The sequence below is a fragment of the Protopterus annectens genome, chromosome 1.part1, assembly GCF_019279795.1.
Source record: "Protopterus annectens isolate FY-2018-M chromosome 1.part1, PAN1.0, whole genome shotgun sequence".
Taxonomy (NCBI): Eukaryota; Metazoa; Chordata; order Ceratodontiformes; family Protopteridae; genus Protopterus; species Protopterus annectens.
Window position 1 is genome coordinate 317,413,307 of NC_056726.1, and position 20,978 is coordinate 317,434,284.

The window sequence follows — 20,978 nt, forward strand, 5'->3', positions numbered from 1 at the left end:
ATGCCTTACTGTGTGTGCAGTGCTTGTGTACAGCACAGTGGGGGGTGCAAGCATTGTCACACATCACTGCATGCTGTGCCAGCCTGTGACAGCCCTGCCGGCGACAGACATGTGACACCGCTGCAGAGGCAGCATAGCATGTGAAGATGTACATGTGGGCCCCACACCCTAGGCAGATGTCCGCAGGTCATGTGTGCCACAGTACTATGGTTGACCATGACTGTCAGACTGGATCAATACCACATGCCTGCATAAGTACAGTATGACCATAGTCAACAGTCGCAGTGACAGAGTATGCAAATGTACAGTATCCCCGTGTGCACACCACTGCCTACTGTACACTTGGCTAGACACACACCCAGAGGGTGAATACACCATTGAGCCATCAGATGTCCCAGTCCACGTAGCCTGTACAATGTCATCACAGGGTGGTCACAATAGCATGTGGTAAGACAGACATGTTGTACCAGGTGATGTGTCATGTGTGCATATGTTGACATGCACAGCCGCTCACATGTCTGCAACATACCGTGCATGATGCATACTGTTACATGATGTGTGGAACTGCACTGTGACACACAACAGGGACATCTGACACAGGTGTGTTGTGAATGGTGTAACCCATGTTCACACAGGATACACACTGCTGCTGTTGGCAGCCATGCCAGTGGCTACCAGTGGTGCATGCAGTGGTCATACAGACATACTGCATACAGTGTTCATGCAGGCGTGTCCATCCTTGTGGACGATGTGGTGCTACGTGAAGGTAGGTGTGTGTTATGAATGTTACACATCCAGATGACACCATCTGGTGCAGGCATGGTCGACGACAGCATCACACACATCTACAGCAGTCAGAACCCTGTCCTGAGAATGTGTGTCAGTCACCCTCGTACTGTGTGACATATGTGCACATGGCAGAACACCTCCCACTGTCATCTACGATGGCTACGTGATGGCTGGAATGTGCCGTGATAATGTACAATGCTGGTAGCCCAACGAAGTACTTGGAATCAGACACAGTACGCCATGGCTGCCATGTAAACCATGCACAACAATGACTGTCTGACAGACACAAACAATGCGTTGACATGTTGAACATGTGCACATGAGAACTCCCAATGAGGTATGTTGCACATATCGATGTACAACTGTCATCTATGGCCATAGCATGGGTGCAGACGCACATACCCCACAGGCAGTACCATGTGATGCAGGTAGGGGCAGTGCACGCACATGTGACAGTTGCTGTACCGCCACATGTCCTGCATAGCCATCATGTAGGGGTAGTAGTGGCATGTGACTGATGGACATGCCTGTACAATTGACCATGTCCCACAGGAGATGTGTTATGTGTGTACAACATGTGATGTGCCAACATCAAGCTGTGCAGTGTATGGCCGCCAGTGTACCTGTATGACTTGTTCTGCGATGGGTGCAAAGGCACATAGTACTGCATTGCATGCCCACAAGCCCCACACAGCTGCATAGCCTGAACATACAATACAAAGAGGGTGTGGGAAGATAGCAACCCACAAGAGGAGATGGGTAGGGTGGCAACCCACCACCACATGCGTGGGTATGGTGTGCATGTCTATGACACATTAGCACTTGAGAAGCTAGCAGTACAGGGTTGCATGCAGATATGTTCAATAATAGCCCTGTGTGTCCCACCACTGGCCTGTGGATAGACAGACAGCAACAAAATGTGCAGATATGATATGTGCACAGCACATCACCGATGCCTACCGTAGAACAGGCTGACTGTGTAGACATGTGCAAAGTAGGTCTGTGCCAGCCACACCCAAAGACGTTATGTGCCGAACAAGACCAAGAGTCCAGGCAATGTCAAAGCTGGACGTGCATGCATCTGTGTATGTACGCCTGTGAATGCCTCCAGCGTAGCAGTATAGCTGTGTCACTGTTCTTCACAACATAATAAATGGGTTGTATGTGTGACAGGTGCCTCATATGTGTATGGTCAGATCGAAGATACCATCAGTGCCCCTGCTATGTGAACATCCCTGTCCCCATACATGGATACCTATGCTGTGCCCAACATCACATTTCCAGAGGGTGGGATGGCGGTGTAGTGCACCAGCAGACATGGGGTGGCAGCAGGCACTGGATGTAGACATATGTGGTACCCACATCAGTCCAGGCAACCATCCATGTGCACGGGATAGCAGTGTGTGGCCACATACAGCACTGTGTAGATCAATATCGCAGCACATAGCACCTGTCAGGGTTATAGTGTATTCATGGGTGTGTGATACCTGAATGCACCAGACACACCCCACCAAGCAGCGTGCAGCCTACCTTGCATAAGGCCAGTGTCCACACCATGGTGATAGACATGTGTAATGTCCAAATACACATAGACATGACACATGGAATGGACAGCCACCCTGCCAATATCATTACCCCCCAGGTGGATCACATCCCAGTGCCATGTATGTGGCATACCCTGCCATATCATGCAGCCCTGCCCAGCAAGGCTGCATGTGCTATCACAGTCCCACATGGTGCGATGGACAAAAGGCACTGTCACTATCAACCATACACAGCAGTAATGTTATGGTGATGCACCCTGTGGTGTTACAGGTGCTGTGTGCTGCTGTGGACAATGTGCGTGTGTACATGCTATGCATGACCTTCCCTGCTAATGTGGCATGGTTACATATTGTCCCATGTGTATCACATGTGCAACACAGGTGAGCCGTGGCAAGTTGTCCAACACCCATACAGTGCTGTGTGGATGTATATGGCACAACACATGCATGTGCAGGTGTCCATGTGTATGTGTACAGTGCCACTGCTGATGTTCATACTGGCCACGTACGTGATGTGTATTGACATATAGACAGCATCCAGGTGAACAGTAGAACTGTTTTCACATGGGGACCCGTGCCAACTGATATGGACACAGGTGTAGACAGGTACACATGTCCACAGCAGTCTAACATCAACATGGTGCGGTACAGTGTGATGAGGTGACACACAGATATGATATGACACCCACTGCTCAATGGTGTGACGGCAACACATTGGCTGTGTCACTGACATGATGCCTTGCAGAGATTACTGTGCAGATGTTGTACATGTCATAGCAATGTATTCCCAGCAGTATGCCAGAACAGCAGTGTAAATGTGACCTGCCACCATAATTATGTCTTACAGATAATGCCACGCTCCCGGCCGCCTGCCTTTAGCCGACAAGAAGATGAGGTAATCATACCATTGTTACACGACAATTATGACATCTTATTCAGCCATGTGCCACTGCAGGCACAACAACGTGAGGAGATGTGGCAGGATATGCGCAGGAGGGTGAACAGCCTGGGCCACAACCGCACATATCAACAGATCCGCAGGCACTGCACAGACCTAATCCGCATGCGAGACAGCCGCTGCTGCAATCGCCAGACAACAAGGTGGGACAGGTGGTGGGCCACAAACCCAGCCCCCACTCACAGCCACGGAGGAGCTCCTGGCCAGTCTGGGGACACCCATGGAACAACACGCTGAAACCCTCGCCCATCGTGGAGGTGGGTGTCTCCCAACCAATGAGCTCGGAGCTGCCTGGTAAGTCAGTGTTGCATGTTTGTATGATAAGCAACGAGAGTGGGTGTCATAGTACAACACATAATATAGCAACACATGCCAGGTATTTGGCCACACAAGATGCATACTACAGTATGCTATGTTGTGTTAGCAGACATGTGCATAGCACATGCTAACACACAGGTGCATGATGTGACATGCACAGTGCTCACTGTAGTGATAGTAATGGATAATGTGTATACCTTTGTGTCATCCCTATACAGGTACGCCTGGCGGTCGCAAAGACAAGGGTCTGTCGCAGGTAAGTCTGTTGCTAGTAAAAGGCATGATATGGTGTATTGATATTCCACATGTGTCCAGGTATGACATGCACACCTGGGTGTGCCCCAGTCACGATATACAGGTTGCACCACCTGACACACACACACCACCCATGTACAGTAGATACAACCATTAGTATAGAGTGGCATGACACAACATAACCTATTGGTGTGATATGTGCAGTCAGCTATGCATACAATGGTGTAGGTGTTCCACAATGGCTGCATGTGTAGTATGCATTGGTATGCCTCTGCAGTATGCACACAGTACCACATAGTGAGCCGTGATCTGGCCAGAGCACAGGTGTTACTACTGTGACCTATGCCGCTGCATTGGGTGCACATGTTGTGACATGGCACATGACATGTCCCATGCACGAGGATGTCTGTACGCAACATTGTCACACCATGACATGACCCATGCACGACATAGCAGACATCCACAATGTCTGCATAGCTGTAGGGAATGTGACACCTCAGACTAGTAGGGTTGTATGTCACATGGGCCACCACAGGGCTGTGTGCACGATGTCCATCACACACAATTGTCGATGACCCAGACAAACAAGGCCATGGGTGATACCTACAGGCATGTTGCCACACAGTACATCCGCAGTGGGTAGTCACCGCTGCACCCTGTCCACACATAGTGGGCTCATCACTGTAGTGGACCCCCTGGACATCCGATGTGGTACACCAGTGTAATGGAATGCCTGTCTGCAGCCACTAGAGGTGCCACCAATGTCCACTATATACGTGCTGCTGAGCAGCTGAACTGACTTCCACACATGGCAATGTAATGCGTCCAGGTCACGCATCACACAGTAACATACCTGTGTCCTGCTACCGTGCAGTGGCACAGTGCCCGCATCCACACTGTACAGTTATGTACACAGCTCACACCAACCACACCTGCACAGACATCTGTGTTACACATGCATTGTCTCTGTAGACTGTACATGTAACACTGCACTGTGACATCCGCTGTGATGTGGTGCATGTGGTGGGACACCATTGTCACATGTCCACATGATACCGCACATGTTTGCCGTGTACATGACATAGTGACGGCAGCCATGTGTACTGTTAACTCGCCCATGGCCACACGGTGTATCACGGTGATGCATGCAAACTACCATGAATGTGTGTACAGCATGCCTACCAAAAGACACCTGCCTGTTGTCGTGTGCACTCCAGGGCAGTATGCATACTGCCACTATTAATGTCTGGGCTGCATTCACTGGGCTGTGGTGTGGGAATGCTGCATGCCACCTGCAATATCACATGCATGATGTGTCTGCATGTGTGTCTGTCCACGTGTGTGTGTCAGTGTGTGTGTGTCCGCATGTGTGTGTGTGTGTGTGTGTGTGTGTGTGTGTGTGTGTGTGTGTGTGTGTGGCTGTGTGTGTGTCTGCATGTATGTAATGTAACTTACGGTATGTCTTTGTATTGACAGGTGCTGTAGGTGCATTCCCCTCCTGTGGTCCATCTGATGCTAGTGTCCCCACAGATACTAGTGGTGATGACCATGTGCATGAGGCACAGGCAGGGTCATCACAGGCAGACACTGTGCCATTGGAGAACATCACACTTACATCCCCTTCATCCACGCACACGGTTCAGATGCCGACACATACCCCAACACCATTGCCCATAGATGACGGACAGTCAGCGTCTGTTGGCACCGAGCAGGAATGTGTGGTGGCTGCAGAAGGTGTGGGTACACACGACGTTGCCAGTGTAATGACTGGTGGAGTGCCACACAGGCATGTGGCAGGTGCTGCTCGTAGGAGGAGCACTGCTACACATACACCTGCCGCATATGGTGCAGCAGCTGGTATAACCAGACGATGTTCCAGACTGTAATGGCGGCGCAGGCACGCTGAACGGCAGAACCAGGAAGGGCAGAGGCTGCAGAGGTCCGCAATCCGCTCCTTAAATGAGAACATCCAGTCATTGGCAAATGCCCAACAGCATCTTGCTGATGTTCTGGATAGGCGATTGGGTGAGATGGCTGGGATCCTCGACCGAGGCATGGCCATCCGCGAGCGTGAGCTGTCTGTGCTGGAACACCTGGTAGGGTGACGATAGGGCACGCGGGCGGGCCAGTAACACCACCAAGTACAGGTCAACGCAGTGTGCCACCTCCCATGCCCACCCACACAGTGCTGGTAGCAGCAGCAGTGCAGCTGCTACTACGCCAACCAGACCAGGACACAGCAGGCCACATGGACGTGGCCCTGGACAGCCCCGGCGTGGACACGTTTCCAGCGGACATGTGTCATCGGAGAGTGGCCACAGTGTACCTCCACCCGGTAGTGCCTGTGCGACCCCAGGCAGGTGCGGGTTACGTTGTCGCAGGCGGACACAGTGAGCCATACCACCTGCACTGTACGGTCTGGGGCTGCCAAGTATACCCCGTGTAGGCATCACAGATGACTGAACTGTGTACACACATACCCACACACAGCAAACACAACTGTAGGGCTCCACCACATCCACATGCATTCTGCACAGTCATGCCCAGTAAATGCACAGGCCCTTACACACACACATGATGTCATCCATTGGTACAGCCTATGCCTGTGGCACACATATCACCCTGTGCATATGATGAAGTCTCTGCCACAGAACCGTGAGCTACACCATCGGTGCATGGTTATGCAAACATATTCTGATGCACAGGGTGGACAACATAGTGAGAGGTGTATGTGATACCTGTGTCTGCATAGTATGTGATGTGTATGTTGTGGTGGCTGTGTATGGCAGGTGACAGGTGCGTATGTGATGTGGTTCGTGCACTGACATCATGCAGCTGATATACCATGTAGTGCAGGTGCAGCATTCATTGTTCTGTGTACACAGTATGCGTGTTGGTTACATCTGTAGCACCATATTGGTTCAGTTAACCCGTATGCCACTTATGGTGTACTTGCATGTGCCCACTGGGAGCACTGTTATCAGTTCCCCAGGTGTAGTCGGGGTACCCACAGGCACATCTGGCAATATCAGCATAGCACAGGTACCGCAACTGGCATGGACACCTACATAGGTACATAGGCACATGTACATACCAGGCTATGTGCCCCACGGCATGTGTAAACCTAGCAAGACTGTGTGTGGCTGATAACACCCCTTAGGATGAGGGTACCACATCCATCAGTCTCCTGTCCCCTGTCCAGCACTGACACACAGATGATGCCTGGTGCATACTTATGTTCACACATCCACATGTTATGATTACTCCTGCACAAAGGCAGTCAGGGCCTTTGCTTCACATGGGCTGGCAGTCCTCTCCGTGTTGTAGGGGGTCTCTGGCCATTGACCCTGTTCCCCAGCATGTCCTAGTCATCTTTGTGGTGAGGTGGGTGTAAGTTGCTTCTGTGGCCGTGTTTGCCCGGAGTCTAGGAGGTGGAACTTGTCCATGTCACCCAGGTTGGACATGGCCGTGTATGTCAGGCACAGATCACCACAGAGCAGACGTGCTGGGAAGGTATACAGCCGGAGTCCCCTTGGTCGGGCAGTGTGACACATGTCCCAGCACCTTTATCCCCGCCTCGTGGAACATTTGTGTTCCTTCCGAGTGCTGCAGGTGTCAGGTTAGGTACAGCCCACATGTGCCATTGAACGCAATCATTGCTGTGGTGTGTGATGTGTACAGGGATACAATGAACACCCGTGATGTGGATGTGATTCCTTCCAGACCAGGTGGCCACAGTGGAATGTCATCCCACCCACATTGGCATTGTGTGTGTTGACAGAGGTTACTGACAGGTGTGGTACCCATATCCATGAACACGTCCACCATGTTGAATGGATTACCACCTACATGTTACGCTGGGGCAAACATGTCCTTCACACTGGGTAGGTCTGCACCTTCTCTGGCATGTAGCAGCAGGCCATGGCTCTCGCACCAGTTATCCATGTGTATGACGCCCTAGGCGGATGTCTGTGTCAGATGGGGTGTTGGGTATGGTGGCCGGTGTGCAGTCATCTGCATACCTTGTCGGCCACAATCCCCGTAATGTTGGCATGCACATTGTTAGGTCGAATGCCGAATGGCAGGGGCCCAGGACTGAGCCCTGTGGCCCTCCACACGAGATCAGCATTTAGTCTGACACAGCACCAGGAACACAAACCCTGTGTGGTGTGACCTCCAACCATTCTGAGAACCATCGTGTGACTTATGTCCCCACATGTATGCTGGCGAGCCTTTCCATGAGACCCACGTGGAGTGCATTCTGAACGCTACCACCAGGTCATGGTAGTGTGTGCAAACTGACCTACCCCCATTAATGGCCTTGGTGACTGCTCCAGACAGGACAAGCAGGTTTAGGAGGCAGGATCTGCCCTTGACTAAGTTGTTGTGGGTATGTTCCGGTATTGGCTGTACACCACTGTTTGTATTCATGGGCACCTGTATGGACCTCCCTGCAGCTTTGCAGACAAGGCTTGTCAAGCTGATAGGGCAGTAATGTCTGCAGTCCATAAGAGCACTACCCTGGCATAGTGGGAGCACAGATGCCACATGCCATCCAGCGGGGACCTAGCCCGTAGTAAGGCTAACATCAGACAGTGGCCTTATATGTGGGGTGAGGGCCTCAATGAGGTTGGGTAGCACACAGCCAGGGACACCATCGGGGCCCATTGGTGCTGTGTTAACCGCCTAACAGATATCAGATCACACCAGGGCATATGAGATGTGTCTGAGGCTAGACTCTGGTTGGATGGATATGTCCCCTCTTGGGGTGGGGGGTGGATGTATGCATGGAACATGTCCGCTGGTTTGTTGACAATGTCTGTGGGTGCAGTGACCATTGTACCATTCTGGATCATTACCGGCCATGTTCAGGCGCTCCCACCCATGTCCCTACCACAGTTGAGGAAGGCCCTATGGGTGTCTCATGTGACCTCTGCAGTACCACTCCCACAAGCGGCCTTGGATGATTGTATGTGTGGCCGTATGTTGACGCTGGTATGAATGGGTGATGGCTTCCTTGGTACTGATATTGCTCTGTCATGTATGAGCTCCAACTGTTGATGTACAGTTTGTCAGTGGCTGTGGTCCACCAGACCATGTGCCTACCTGTGGTGGACAGGGTCCTGATGTTATCATGATCGCTTGGTGCAGACATCCCTGTGTGTGCTCAGAGAAGGCATTCGTAAGTGAGTTGGCAGTGTGGCTTGTGTTCACCACTGGCATGGTGGACTTGTAGGGTACCACAGTGGTCGTATGATGTGTGTGGTTTGCTGTGGAGAGGTCCTCAATTAGGTCTCCCATGCCAGTGTTGGGTGTAGGATGTGGATTACCAGTGGATCCACTATATGGTCTGACATCACCATTGAGGGATGTACATCCTGTGTGGAGCATTTCCTCCCATGTGTGATGGGCAGAAGTGGTATACGCCCCTAGTGGGTATTGTTCCTGGCTGTTTCCCAGCGGTCACGCGGTATGAACACCGGACCTGTGGCGAGGGTGTTGTGTCATGGGTAATGTTCCCAGTCTATTTAAGGGTGCTTGATGTCACCCAATACGGTGCTGTTGTGAGAGCATGCACACTCACCAGTGTCCTCAGGACGGCTGTGCAGGTATCCTGGGTTTGGGAGGGTGGTCTGTAGCATGCAACAAACCGTAGGGCACTCCTACCCATGGTTAATTGCACCTGGATATTGCCCGCTGCAACGCCACGCCTGTGGCATGGCCGGGTTGTTGCTGTTGTGTGGCTGGGCACACACGACGGTCCACAGTCTGCCACCCATGCTGTTGCTCCATGTGGATGCATGTGTGCTCTGTGCCGAGTCCAAGTGTCTGAGCATGCCCAGTAAGCAGCTGTGTAGATGGACACACAGGACAGTGCACACCGCGCCCGAATGCAGTAATACCCCGGGTGCATGCCTGTATCCCCTTCGCAACGCCACGCCAGTGCCATGGCCACGTTGATGTTGTGTGGCTGGACACACACGACGGTCCACATTCTGCCACCCATGCTGTTGCTCCATTTGGATGCATGTCTGCTGTGTGCCGAGTCTAAGTGTCTGAGCATGCCCAGTAAGCAGCTGTGTAGATGGACACACAGGACAGTGCACACCGCGCCCGAATGCAGTAATACCCCAGGTGCATGCCTGTATCCCCTTCGCAACGGCCACGTCAGTGCCATGGCCGCGTTGATGTTGTGTGGCTGGACACACACGACGGTCCACATTCTGCCACCCATGCTGTTGCTCCATTTGGATGCATGTCTGCTGTGTGCCGAGTCTAAGTGTCTGAGCATGCCCAGTAAGCAGCTGTGTAGATAGACACACAGGACAGTGCACACCGCGCCCGACCGCGCTGGATACCCCGTGAGCATGTCAGTCACCCCTTTGCAACCGCAAGGTGTGGGAGGCATGGCCAGTACACCCGCCGGGGTACACACGACAGTCGTCACCGATGTCTGCAACTGGGCGTAGCCATGGCCAATGGCATCCTGTATAGCCATGGTGACCATCCACGTGACACATATGTGGCTGTCATGCCACATTGGCTGCCTACATCCTGCACGACGGATGCCCTCTCATAGGGTAAAGTGTCATGTGGTGCATCCCGTATTCCTGTCGTGATGTACTGATCAGTAGTTATTTGGTATTCCCGACTGCAGCACTAACGTGTTACTGTACGGCCACATTGGGATGGTAACAGGCTGCGTGACTGGCGACTCTGTCTTCATTCCCTATCGGACGATTGCCTCTGCAGATGATACCACCCACCTAGGGTATGCCTCCTGACAGTGCTGTGCTCAGTAATCCCGCTAGCTGCTCTGTAAATGCTTCATGCTGTAGTGAGTTCATGTAGGTAGGCGAGGTTCACTCGCCCTTCCGTGTGTGTGTGTGTGTGTGTGTGTGTGTGTGTGTGTTTCCAGCTCCCTCTGCAGATGAACTAGCTTTTAGACGCTTTGCATCGCATCCCTTGGCTATTGCCAGCTATTGTCTTACGAGTGATGTCACCCGCCTAGAAGTATGCCTCTGACCGCGCTGTGCTCAGTAAACTCGGTAGCGCGTTCTGTAAATGCTTCATACTGTAGTGAGATCATGTAGATAGGCGTAAGTTCGACTCCCGGCCCTTCCGTGTGTGTGTGTGTGTGTGTGTGTGTGTGTGTGTGTGTTTCCAGCTCCCTCTGCAGATGAACTAGCTTTTAGACGCTTTGCATCGCATCCCTTGGCTATTGCCAGCTATTGTCTTACGTGTGATGTCACCCGCCTAGAAGTATGCCTCTGACCGCTGTGCTCAGTAAACTCGGTAGCTGCTCTGTAAATGCTTCATACTGTAGTGAGATCATGTAGATAGGCGTAAGTTCAACTCCTGGCCCTTCCGTGTGTGTGTGTGTGTGTGTGTGTTTCCAGCTCCCTCTGCAGATGAACTAGCTTTTAGACGCTTTGCATCGCATCCCTTGGCTATTGCCAGCTATTGTCTTACGGTGATGTCACCCGCCTAGAAGTATGCCTCTGACCGCTGTGCTCAGTAAACTCGGTAGCTGCTCTGTAAATGCTTCATACTGTAGTGAGATCATGTAGATAGGCGTAAGTTCGACGCCCTGCCGTGTGTGTGTGTGTGTGTGTGTTTCCAGCTCCCTCTGCAGATGAACTAGCTTTTAGACGCTTTGCATCGCATCCCTTGGCTATTGCCAGCTATTGTCTTACGAGTGATGTCACCCGCCTAGAAGTATGCCTCTGACCGCTGTGCTCAGTAAACTCGGTAGCATGTTCTGTAAATGCTTCATACTGTAGTGAGATCATGTAGATAGGCGTAAGTTCGACTCCCGGCCCTTCCGTGTGTGTGTGTGTGTGTGTGTTTCCAGCTCCCTCTGCAGATGAACTAGCTTTTAGACGCTTTGCATCGCATCCCTTGGCTATTGCCAGCTATTGTCTTACGAGTGATGTCACCCGCCTAGAAGTATGCCTCTGACCGCTGTGCTCAGTAAACTCGGTAGCGCATTCTGTAAATGCTTCATACTGTAGTGAGATCATGTAGATAGGCGTAAGTTCGACTCCCGGCCCTTCCGTGTGTGTGTGTGTGTGTGTGTGTGTTTCCAGCTCCCTCTGCAGATGAACTAGCTTTTAGACGCTTTGCATCGCATCCCTTGGCTATTGCCAGCTATTGTCTTACGAGTGATGTCACCCGCCTAGAAGTATGCCTCTGACCGCACTGTGCTCAGTAAACTCGGTAGCGTGTTCTGTAAATGCTTCATACTGTAGTGAGATCATGTAGATAGGCGTAAGTTCGACTCCCGGCCCTTCCGTGTGTGTGTGTGTGTGTGTGTGTGTGTGTGTGTGTGTGTGTTTCCAGCTCCCTCTGCAGATGAACTAGCTTTTAGACGCTTTGCATCGCATCCCTTGGCTATTGCCAGCTATTGTCTTACGAGTGATGTCACCCGCCTAGAAGTATGCCTCTGACCGCGCTGTGCTCAGTAAACTCGGTAGCGCATTCTGTAAATGCTTCATACTGTAGTGAGATCATGTAGATAGGCGTAAGTTCGACTCCCGGCCCTTCCGTGTGTGTGTGTGTGTGTGTGTGTGTGTGTGTGTTTCCAGCTCCCTCTGCAGATGAACTAGCTTTTAGACGCTTCGCAACACAAACCTTGGCTATCAGCAGCCATTCCTTTATGGATGTTGCCACCCACCTGTACATGTGCCTCTGCTGCTGGTGTGCTCGGTGGTCCACGTAGCACATTCCATACCTGTGTTGTATGTTTGTGTGTTTGGGTATGTGGGTGTGAGGTCAAACAACATGCCTGCCACATGTGTGTGTGTGTCCATGCTCCCAGCTGCATGGGTTCATATGGTATTGCCTTGTGGTTTACGCAGAACACACCTATCCTGCCGCCATCCCTGTGTTTCTGGATGGCGGTATGCAGTTAGTGTACCGCTTGTGTGTCTGTTGTGGTCGGCGACCGCCGTAGCGTGATCTCCACCTGCACCATGCTATGGTGTGCTGGGGTGATGCTGTGTACATGACACACCCGGGCCTGCCACATGTGTCCGCCTGTATCTCTGTCATTGTTTATCTACGCATTTATGTTGTGGCCGCATCGCTGCTGTAGCATGGACGGCTGTCTTTCCCATGTATCGCATATTTGCACGGCAGACACATATGACTGTGGTCCGCTATGTATCCACTCATTGTCCATGCACTGTCCGTATTCCAGAACACCGTATTGACATCTGCTGGATATCGTGACACACAGCTATCCCTGCTGTCCTGGCAGTGTACCCGTACACGCCATACACCTTGTGTGTACATGGCTAGTTATGGTGTGTGTATGTCTACCTGTGCTGTATGCATGGTTGTGTGTGTGTCCCGCTACAGCCATCTGTGCATATGTCGCCACCATGGGTAATCCTTGTGGACCGCAGTTTCATGTGCACGTCTGCACATACCTGCAGACTGTACTACCCCTCCGACGGCTGCGGACTTAGATCGACTGCTGCCCTGGGCTGTAGGGCTCCTTGCCGCCCACCACCACAGCACATGGTGACCCATCATGGTATACCTACATGACACACCCACTAGACAGGTGGCCCTACTAGTGCGGCGCCCTGGCCAGCCACAGGAATGCTGTACGCCTACGGCTGGATGTGGGCACATCACAAGGCATACGTCTACATTCAGTGTTTTACAACGTCCAGGTTGTAATACCAGAGGGGGGAACTCATCAGCTATGCTATAGAATGCGGATCTATTTGGTTTAGTAGGTGGAGGGGTGCCCACACAGCAGGGCTGACCGATGGAACACCGATGAGGCCTCCTTTGAGAGGCAGGTGGAGCAAGCCCCCGTAACGTGAATGTAGTTTAGGTACAGATGTAGGGTTAGCACACATTCGCCCACTCATTCAGTTCTGTACCGCTGTGTTACTGTGATATGCTATGCATATCTGCCATATACATTGTTAAATCATTCAATGATGAGTATTCTGCATAGTACAATATCATATGATACATGTGTTAATAGGATGCCTTCTGAGGTGTTAACATATGTGTGTGTGGGACACATTGCGTCTGTGCTTTCTATGCTGTGGTTACATGTTCATTGTTTGCACAGAAGGTAACACATGGAAGTGTAAGGGGGGATATAGAAAGCCTGGACGCGTCTATGTTATGTGTACGTCTCATGGAGCGTACGGGTGATAGCGCTTACATGTCTATGGAGTAACCTTTGGATACCACATGTGACCTGTCGTGGATGAAATGTCTACGCTGACTGTATCATCTACCTATGTGTGTTGTGCTTTGTGTGCGGTAAGGTGCCAGCGGGTCTTTGATGTGGATTATGTGTATTCCATGGTCAATTGACATTAACACTATTACTTCGCCGAAGGATGTTCTTCATTGGTGGGGATGCCATAGTTTCACCATCGTATGGCTTTCCTAGCTGATGTTGATATTCTGCCATTGGTATGTGTTCCACAGGTCACCCATTTCTCCGCTGTACGGAGCGCAGGATCCACAGTCCGGTGCTGGCATATTGACAGCTGTGTACGCCGGTATTGGCACAGCGGTCTGGCTTTGTATGGGGAGTGTCTACTGGTTTCCCCATCTGTATCACCTGTGTTATGCCTCACTGCAGCTGTGTGGTTACACAAATTTGCGGTTATGGGTGCCATCACGGTCCTACGCTTGTCCATCCCTCGCGAGTGTCTACTGGACACTGGTATGGAGCAGTACACATTCCACACCTGCATTTCACATTAGACGGTGGATGCTTTGCACTATCAGTGGGGAGTAAGGCACGTGCTACTCCCACATCACTCCCATGGTGCGGGACAATGTATTATCTGCCAAACATCACCGAGCCCCGTTACTGCATACCCACGATCCCATGGATGCAGCCCTCGACGGTACATATTACACATCCTGCATGTGTGCAGGAATGGGATGTGGACGCACCTCTATGGGCTCTGCAATATAGGAATATCTGTACATATGTCCCACATTCTGTGGACAGCTGTCGCCAACCCTGAACACGCTGGGGGTGCATATGTGTGGCTGTACCGTGGACACGGCTGTCAGTTATTTCGGGTCTTCCGATCGTGTCTGGTTGACATTGCGTACGGAGGAATCTCTGGGGTCCTACTATGCACACCATTGTGCATATGTACAGTGTAGACCTTGTTGGACTGTGTCCATCTGGCTAGTGGGTTTGACCGCTGCTGTATGTTCCCCCATCGCAGATGTGTGGTTGCTACCCATATTATGTAGTGCTACATTGACCAGGGTATTCTAAACTGAAACCGGATGGTGTAGATCCAATGATGCAGGCTAGAAGCTTTAGGTCATCCTCCAATGTCCCATTAGGATATGTCCGCCACAGTATCGGCACACGGACACAACCAAAGAATGTAGATCCTATTAAAGCATTGACGGATGTTCTTCATAAGCGTGAACGCCATAGTGTCAGGATCCTGTGACTTTCCTACTTTACGTTGTTGGTGTGCCATTAGTATGTGTTCCACAGGTCGGCCATGTGTTCCGCGGTATGGTAGCGAGTGATCCCCATTCACCTTCTAGCAGATTGGGTGCTGTGTATGCCGGTATTCGCACGGCGGTCTGACATCGTATGTGGAGTCTCTACTGTAGTCCCTATCTGTATTCCGTGTGTTGTGCCTTACCACAGCTGTGTGATTCCACCAGGTTTGCAGTCATGGGTGACATCTTGGCCGCATCGATTGTCCATCCATGGGAACTGTCCAATGGACACTGGTATAGTGCTGTCCACATTTCACAGCTGCATTTAGCATTCTCCGTGGGTGATTTGCATAATTAGTGCGGAGTAACGCATGTGCCATACCCACATCCCTCACACGGGCGGACAACGGATCATCTGCCAATCAACACCGAGACCCATGTCTGCATACCCACGATCCCATGGCTGCAGCCCTCGACAGTACCCGCTACACATCCTCCACGTGTTCGGGAATGGGATTTGGACGCACCTGTATGGACTGGACAATCTGGGGATTCATGTGCATATCACCTGCAGTTCATGGACAGTTGTCATTAACCTTGGACACGCTGGTGGTGCATATATGTAGCTGTGCCGTAGTGACGGCTGCTGCTTCATCTGGGTCTGCCGCTCCAAGCAGGTTGCATTGCGTAAGGATAATTTTTGGGTCCTACACTGGACACCAGTGTGCATATGTAAAGTGTAGAACATATTGACTGTGTCCATCTGACCAGTGTGTTTGACTTCCGCTGCATGTCCAGCAGTCACGGATGTCTGTTTGAGTACCCATATTATGTAGTGCTACGTAAACCGGTCTTCCGCCACCGACCCCATATGGTGTAGTTCCCATGATGCAGGCTAACAATTGCTTTCAGTAATCCGCAGATATCCCATTGGGACATTCCCGCCTCTGTATTGTAACATTAACACGAAGAAACCATGTATAACCTATTGATTCATTGCAGGATGTTCTTTATATGTGTGTACGCCATAGCCTTAACATCCTATACCCGTACTATTTGACGTTGTTGGTGTGCCATTATTATGTGTTCCGCAGGTCGGCCATTTGTTCCACAGTATGGCAGCGAGTGATCACCATTCACTTGCTGGGAAAATGAATGCTGTGTACGCCGGTATTCACACAGCGGTCTGACTTTGTATGTGGAGTCTCTACTGTAGTCCCTATCTGTATTCCCTGTGTTTCGCCTTACTACAGCTGTGTGATCCCAGCAGATTTGCTGTTATGGGTGCCATCTTGACCAAACGTTTGTCCGTCCATGGGGAATGGCTACTGGACACTGGTAGAGGGCTGTACACATATCACAGCTGCATTTAGCATTCTCCGGTGGATGATTTGCATTATTAGTGTGGAGTAACGCATGTGCTATACCCACATACCTCCCACAGGGCGGTACGACGGATTATCTGCCAATCGACACACAGCCCCATTTCTGCATACCCACGATCCCATGTCTGCAACCCTCGACGGTACCCATTGCACATCCTCCATGTGTGCGTGAACGGGATGTGGACGCACGTCTATGGACTTGGCAACCTGGGGAGTCCGGTCCATATGTCCTGCATGTCATGGACACTTGTCATCAACCTTGAAAATGCTGGTGGTGCACATATGTGGCTGTGCCGTAGTCACGGCTATCAGGTCTTCTGGTTCTCTAGATCGCCGCCTGTTCACATTGCATTCGGATAATTTTTGGGTCCTACAATGGACACCAATGTGCATATGTCAAGTGTAGAACGTATTGTACTGTGTCCATCTGGCCAGTGGGTCTGACTGCTGCCGTATGTTCAGCAATCACGGATGTCTGTTTGAGTACCCATATTATGTAGTGCTACGTAAACCGGGTTATCCGCCACTCTACACAAATGTTGTAATTCCAATGTTGCAAGCTAACAATTGCTTTCACCAATCTGCAGATATCCCATTGGGACACTCCTGCCTCTGTATTGTCAACTTTACACGAACGAAACATGTAGATCCTATTAATTCATTGAAGGATGTTCTTTATATGTGGGTACGCCATAGCTTAACCATCCTATAACCATCCTAGTTCACGTTGTGGGCGTGCCATCAGTATGTGTTCCGCAGGTCGCACATTTGTTCCGTGGTATGCAAGCGAGTGATCCCCAGTCACTTGCCTGCAGGTTGAGAGCTGTGTACGCCGGTATTCGCACGGCGGCCTGACATTCTATGTGGAGTGTCTGCTGTACTCCCTAAATGTGTTCCCTGTGTTCTGCCTTACTACAGCTGTGGGATTCCACCAGGTGTGCAGTTATGGGTGCCATCTTGGCCATACATTTGTCCATCCATGGGAACTGCCTCATGGACACTGGTGTAGGGCTGTACACATGTCACAGATGTATTTAGCATTCTCAGGTAGATGATTTGCATTTAGGGTTGCCACCTTTTCAAATGGCCAAAGTGGGACATTTTCAAGACACACATCAGATTTTACAGGCCGACACATACCCACGGTCAGTACAAAGGATAGAACTTTTTTGCCTAAATAAAAGCTTATTCTTGTAGCATTTTAGTTGCTTATTCAATGTTTTGTAACATTTAGGTATTTTAGATACAGAATAACTGTTTTATGCAACTATTACATAAAATATGGGACATAATTATGTCCTACAATCTCAGGACATTTGCCATTTTTAATATTTTCTGTCAGGACACAACTGCCCAAAGAGGGACTGTCCCTCCCAAAGTGGGACAGGTGGTAACCCTATTTGCATTATCAGTGCGGAGTTACGCATATGCCACACACACACACCGCACACGGGGCGGGACAACGGATCTTCTGCCAATCAAGTCCGACACCCATTTCTGCATACGCACGATCCCATGGCTGCAACCCCCGACAGTACCCATTGCACATCCTCCATGTGTGCAGGAATGGGATGTGGACACACATCTATGGACTGGACTATCTGGGGATTCCTGTGCATATGTCCTGCATTTCATGGACAGTTGTCACCAACCTTGAACACGCTGGTGGTGCATATATGTAGCTGTGCCGTAGTCACGCTGGTCACAGCATCTCCCGATCTCGGACGGTTGACATAGCGTCCGGATAAATTTTTGGGTCCTACAATGGACACAAATGTGCATATGTAAAATGTAGAACATGTTGGACTGTGTCCATGTGGCCAGTGATTGTGACCGCTGCTGTATATTCCCCATTCGAGGATGTCTGTTTGACTACACATATTATGTTGTGCTACGAAACCCATATTCTACTACGATTAACCAAAATGGTATTGCTGTACTGCTGCAGGTTGGCAACTGCTTCAAGTAATCCTCAGACAGCCCAGTAGGACATGTACGCCACTGTATTGTCAATATGACACAGCCAGACCATGTGGACACGATTGCTTCATTGCCGGATGTACTTTATAAGCGGGAACGCCAGTGTTTCAACATGCTATGACCGTCCGAGTTGACGTTGTTGGTGTGCCATTGGTATGTGTTCCACTGGTCGCCCATGTGTTCTGCAGTATGGCAGCGAGTGATCCCCATGTTGTTGCTGGCAGATCGAGTGCTGTGTACGCCGGTATTTGCACGGCCGTCTGGATTTCAATGGGGGGTGTCTACTGTAGTTTCCATCTGCATTTCCTGTGTTATGCCTTACTGCACCTGTGTGATTCCACCGGGCTTGCAAGTATGTGTGCCATCCTGGTCGTAGGCATATCCATCCATGGGGTTTGCCTACTGGACACTGTTATAGCCTGTACACATTCCACACCTGCATTTAGCATTATCCAGTGGATGCTTTGCACCATTACTGGGGAGTAGGTCATGTGCTACACCCACACCCCTCCCACGGGGCGGAACAACGAATTATCTGCCAAACAACACCGAGCCCCATTTCTGCATACCCAAGATCCCATTGCTGCACCTATCGATAGTACCCATTACACATCCATCATGTGTGCGGGACTGGGATGTGGACGCACATGTATGGACACGGCGATCTGTGGATTTCTGCTCATATGTCCTACATTTCATAGATACCTGTCATCAACCTTAATCACACTGGCGGTGCATATGTCTAACTGTGCCGTAGTCACGGCTATCGCGTCATCTGGTGGTCGGAAACGGCTGGTCGGGCTCTGTTAGAATGTATTTTTGGGTCCTACAATGGACACATATGTGCAAATGTAAAGGTAGATGTTGCTGGATTGTGTCCAACTGGCCAGTGGTTTCGACCGCTGCTGTATGTTGGCCAATCGCGGATGTCTGTTTGACTACCCATTCTATGTGGTGCTACGTAAAACAGGTGTGTTAGAACTGTAAATAACCGATGTATATCCAAAGATGCAGGTTAGCAACTGGTTTACATAATTCTCAGACGTCCCAATAGGACATATCCGTCACTGTACTGTCAACATAACACCACCGGAACATGTTGATCCCCTATGTATTCATTGAAGCATGTCTTCTTTATAGGTGGGAACGCCATAGCTTACATATCCTACTTGACGTTGTTAGTGTGCCATTAGTATGTGTTCCACAGGTCGCCCATCTGTTCTGCTGTATGGTAGCGAGTGCTCCCCATTTTGTTGCTGGCAGATCGAGTGCTGTGTACGCCGGTATTCGCATGGCGGTCTGACTTGGTATGGGGAGTATCTACTGTACTCCCTATCTGTATTTCCTGTGTTATGCCTTACTGCAGCTGTGTAATTCCACCAGGTTTCCAGTTATGGGTGCCATCTTGGTCGTACACCTGTCCATCCATGGGAATTGCCTACTGGACAGTAATATAGGGCTGTACACATTTCACACCTGCTTTTACCATTATCTGGTGGATGCTTTGCATCATTGGTGGGGAGTAAAGCACGGGCTATACCCACATCCCTCCCACGGGCGAGACAACGGATTATCTGCCAAACAACACCGAGCCCCAATTTTGCATACCCAGGATCCCATGGCTGCAACCCTCCACGGTACCCATTACACATCCTTCATGTGTGCGGGACTGGGATGTGCACTGACTTATATGGACACGACAATCTGTGGATTTCTGTTCATATGTCCTGCATTTCAGGGACAGTTGTCATCAACCTTGAACACGCTGGTGGTGCATATGTAAAGCTGTGCCGTAGTCACGGCTGTACACCGTCTGGCTCGACCGCAGCTGTTTCATGTCTCAAATGGGTAAATTTTTGGAGTCCTACAATGGACACCGATGTGCATATGTAAAGTGTAGAACGTGTTGGACTGTCAACATCTGGCCAGTGGTTTTGACTGCTGCTGTATGTTCCCCAATCGCGGATGTCTGTTTGACTACCCATATTATGTATTACTTGGCCTATCTATATCCACGTGCCAGTAAGCGTAAATACAGAAAACCTTTAGTCCTGGTCATCGTCATAAAAGACATCCTTGAACATATATCAGGCCAAAACGGACAATGACAGAAACGATACACTCCACAGTCAAAATGTACTAAGCTCTTTCACCCACTAACATGGGTCATCGTCGGAGTACGAAATACATTACACAGTCGTCCCTTATACACTTCCTTCAGAGTCAGTTTAAAGTCAATTAATCAATAAACCTGCTCATAGTTAAGTGGACAGTGCTCCATGTCGTGAT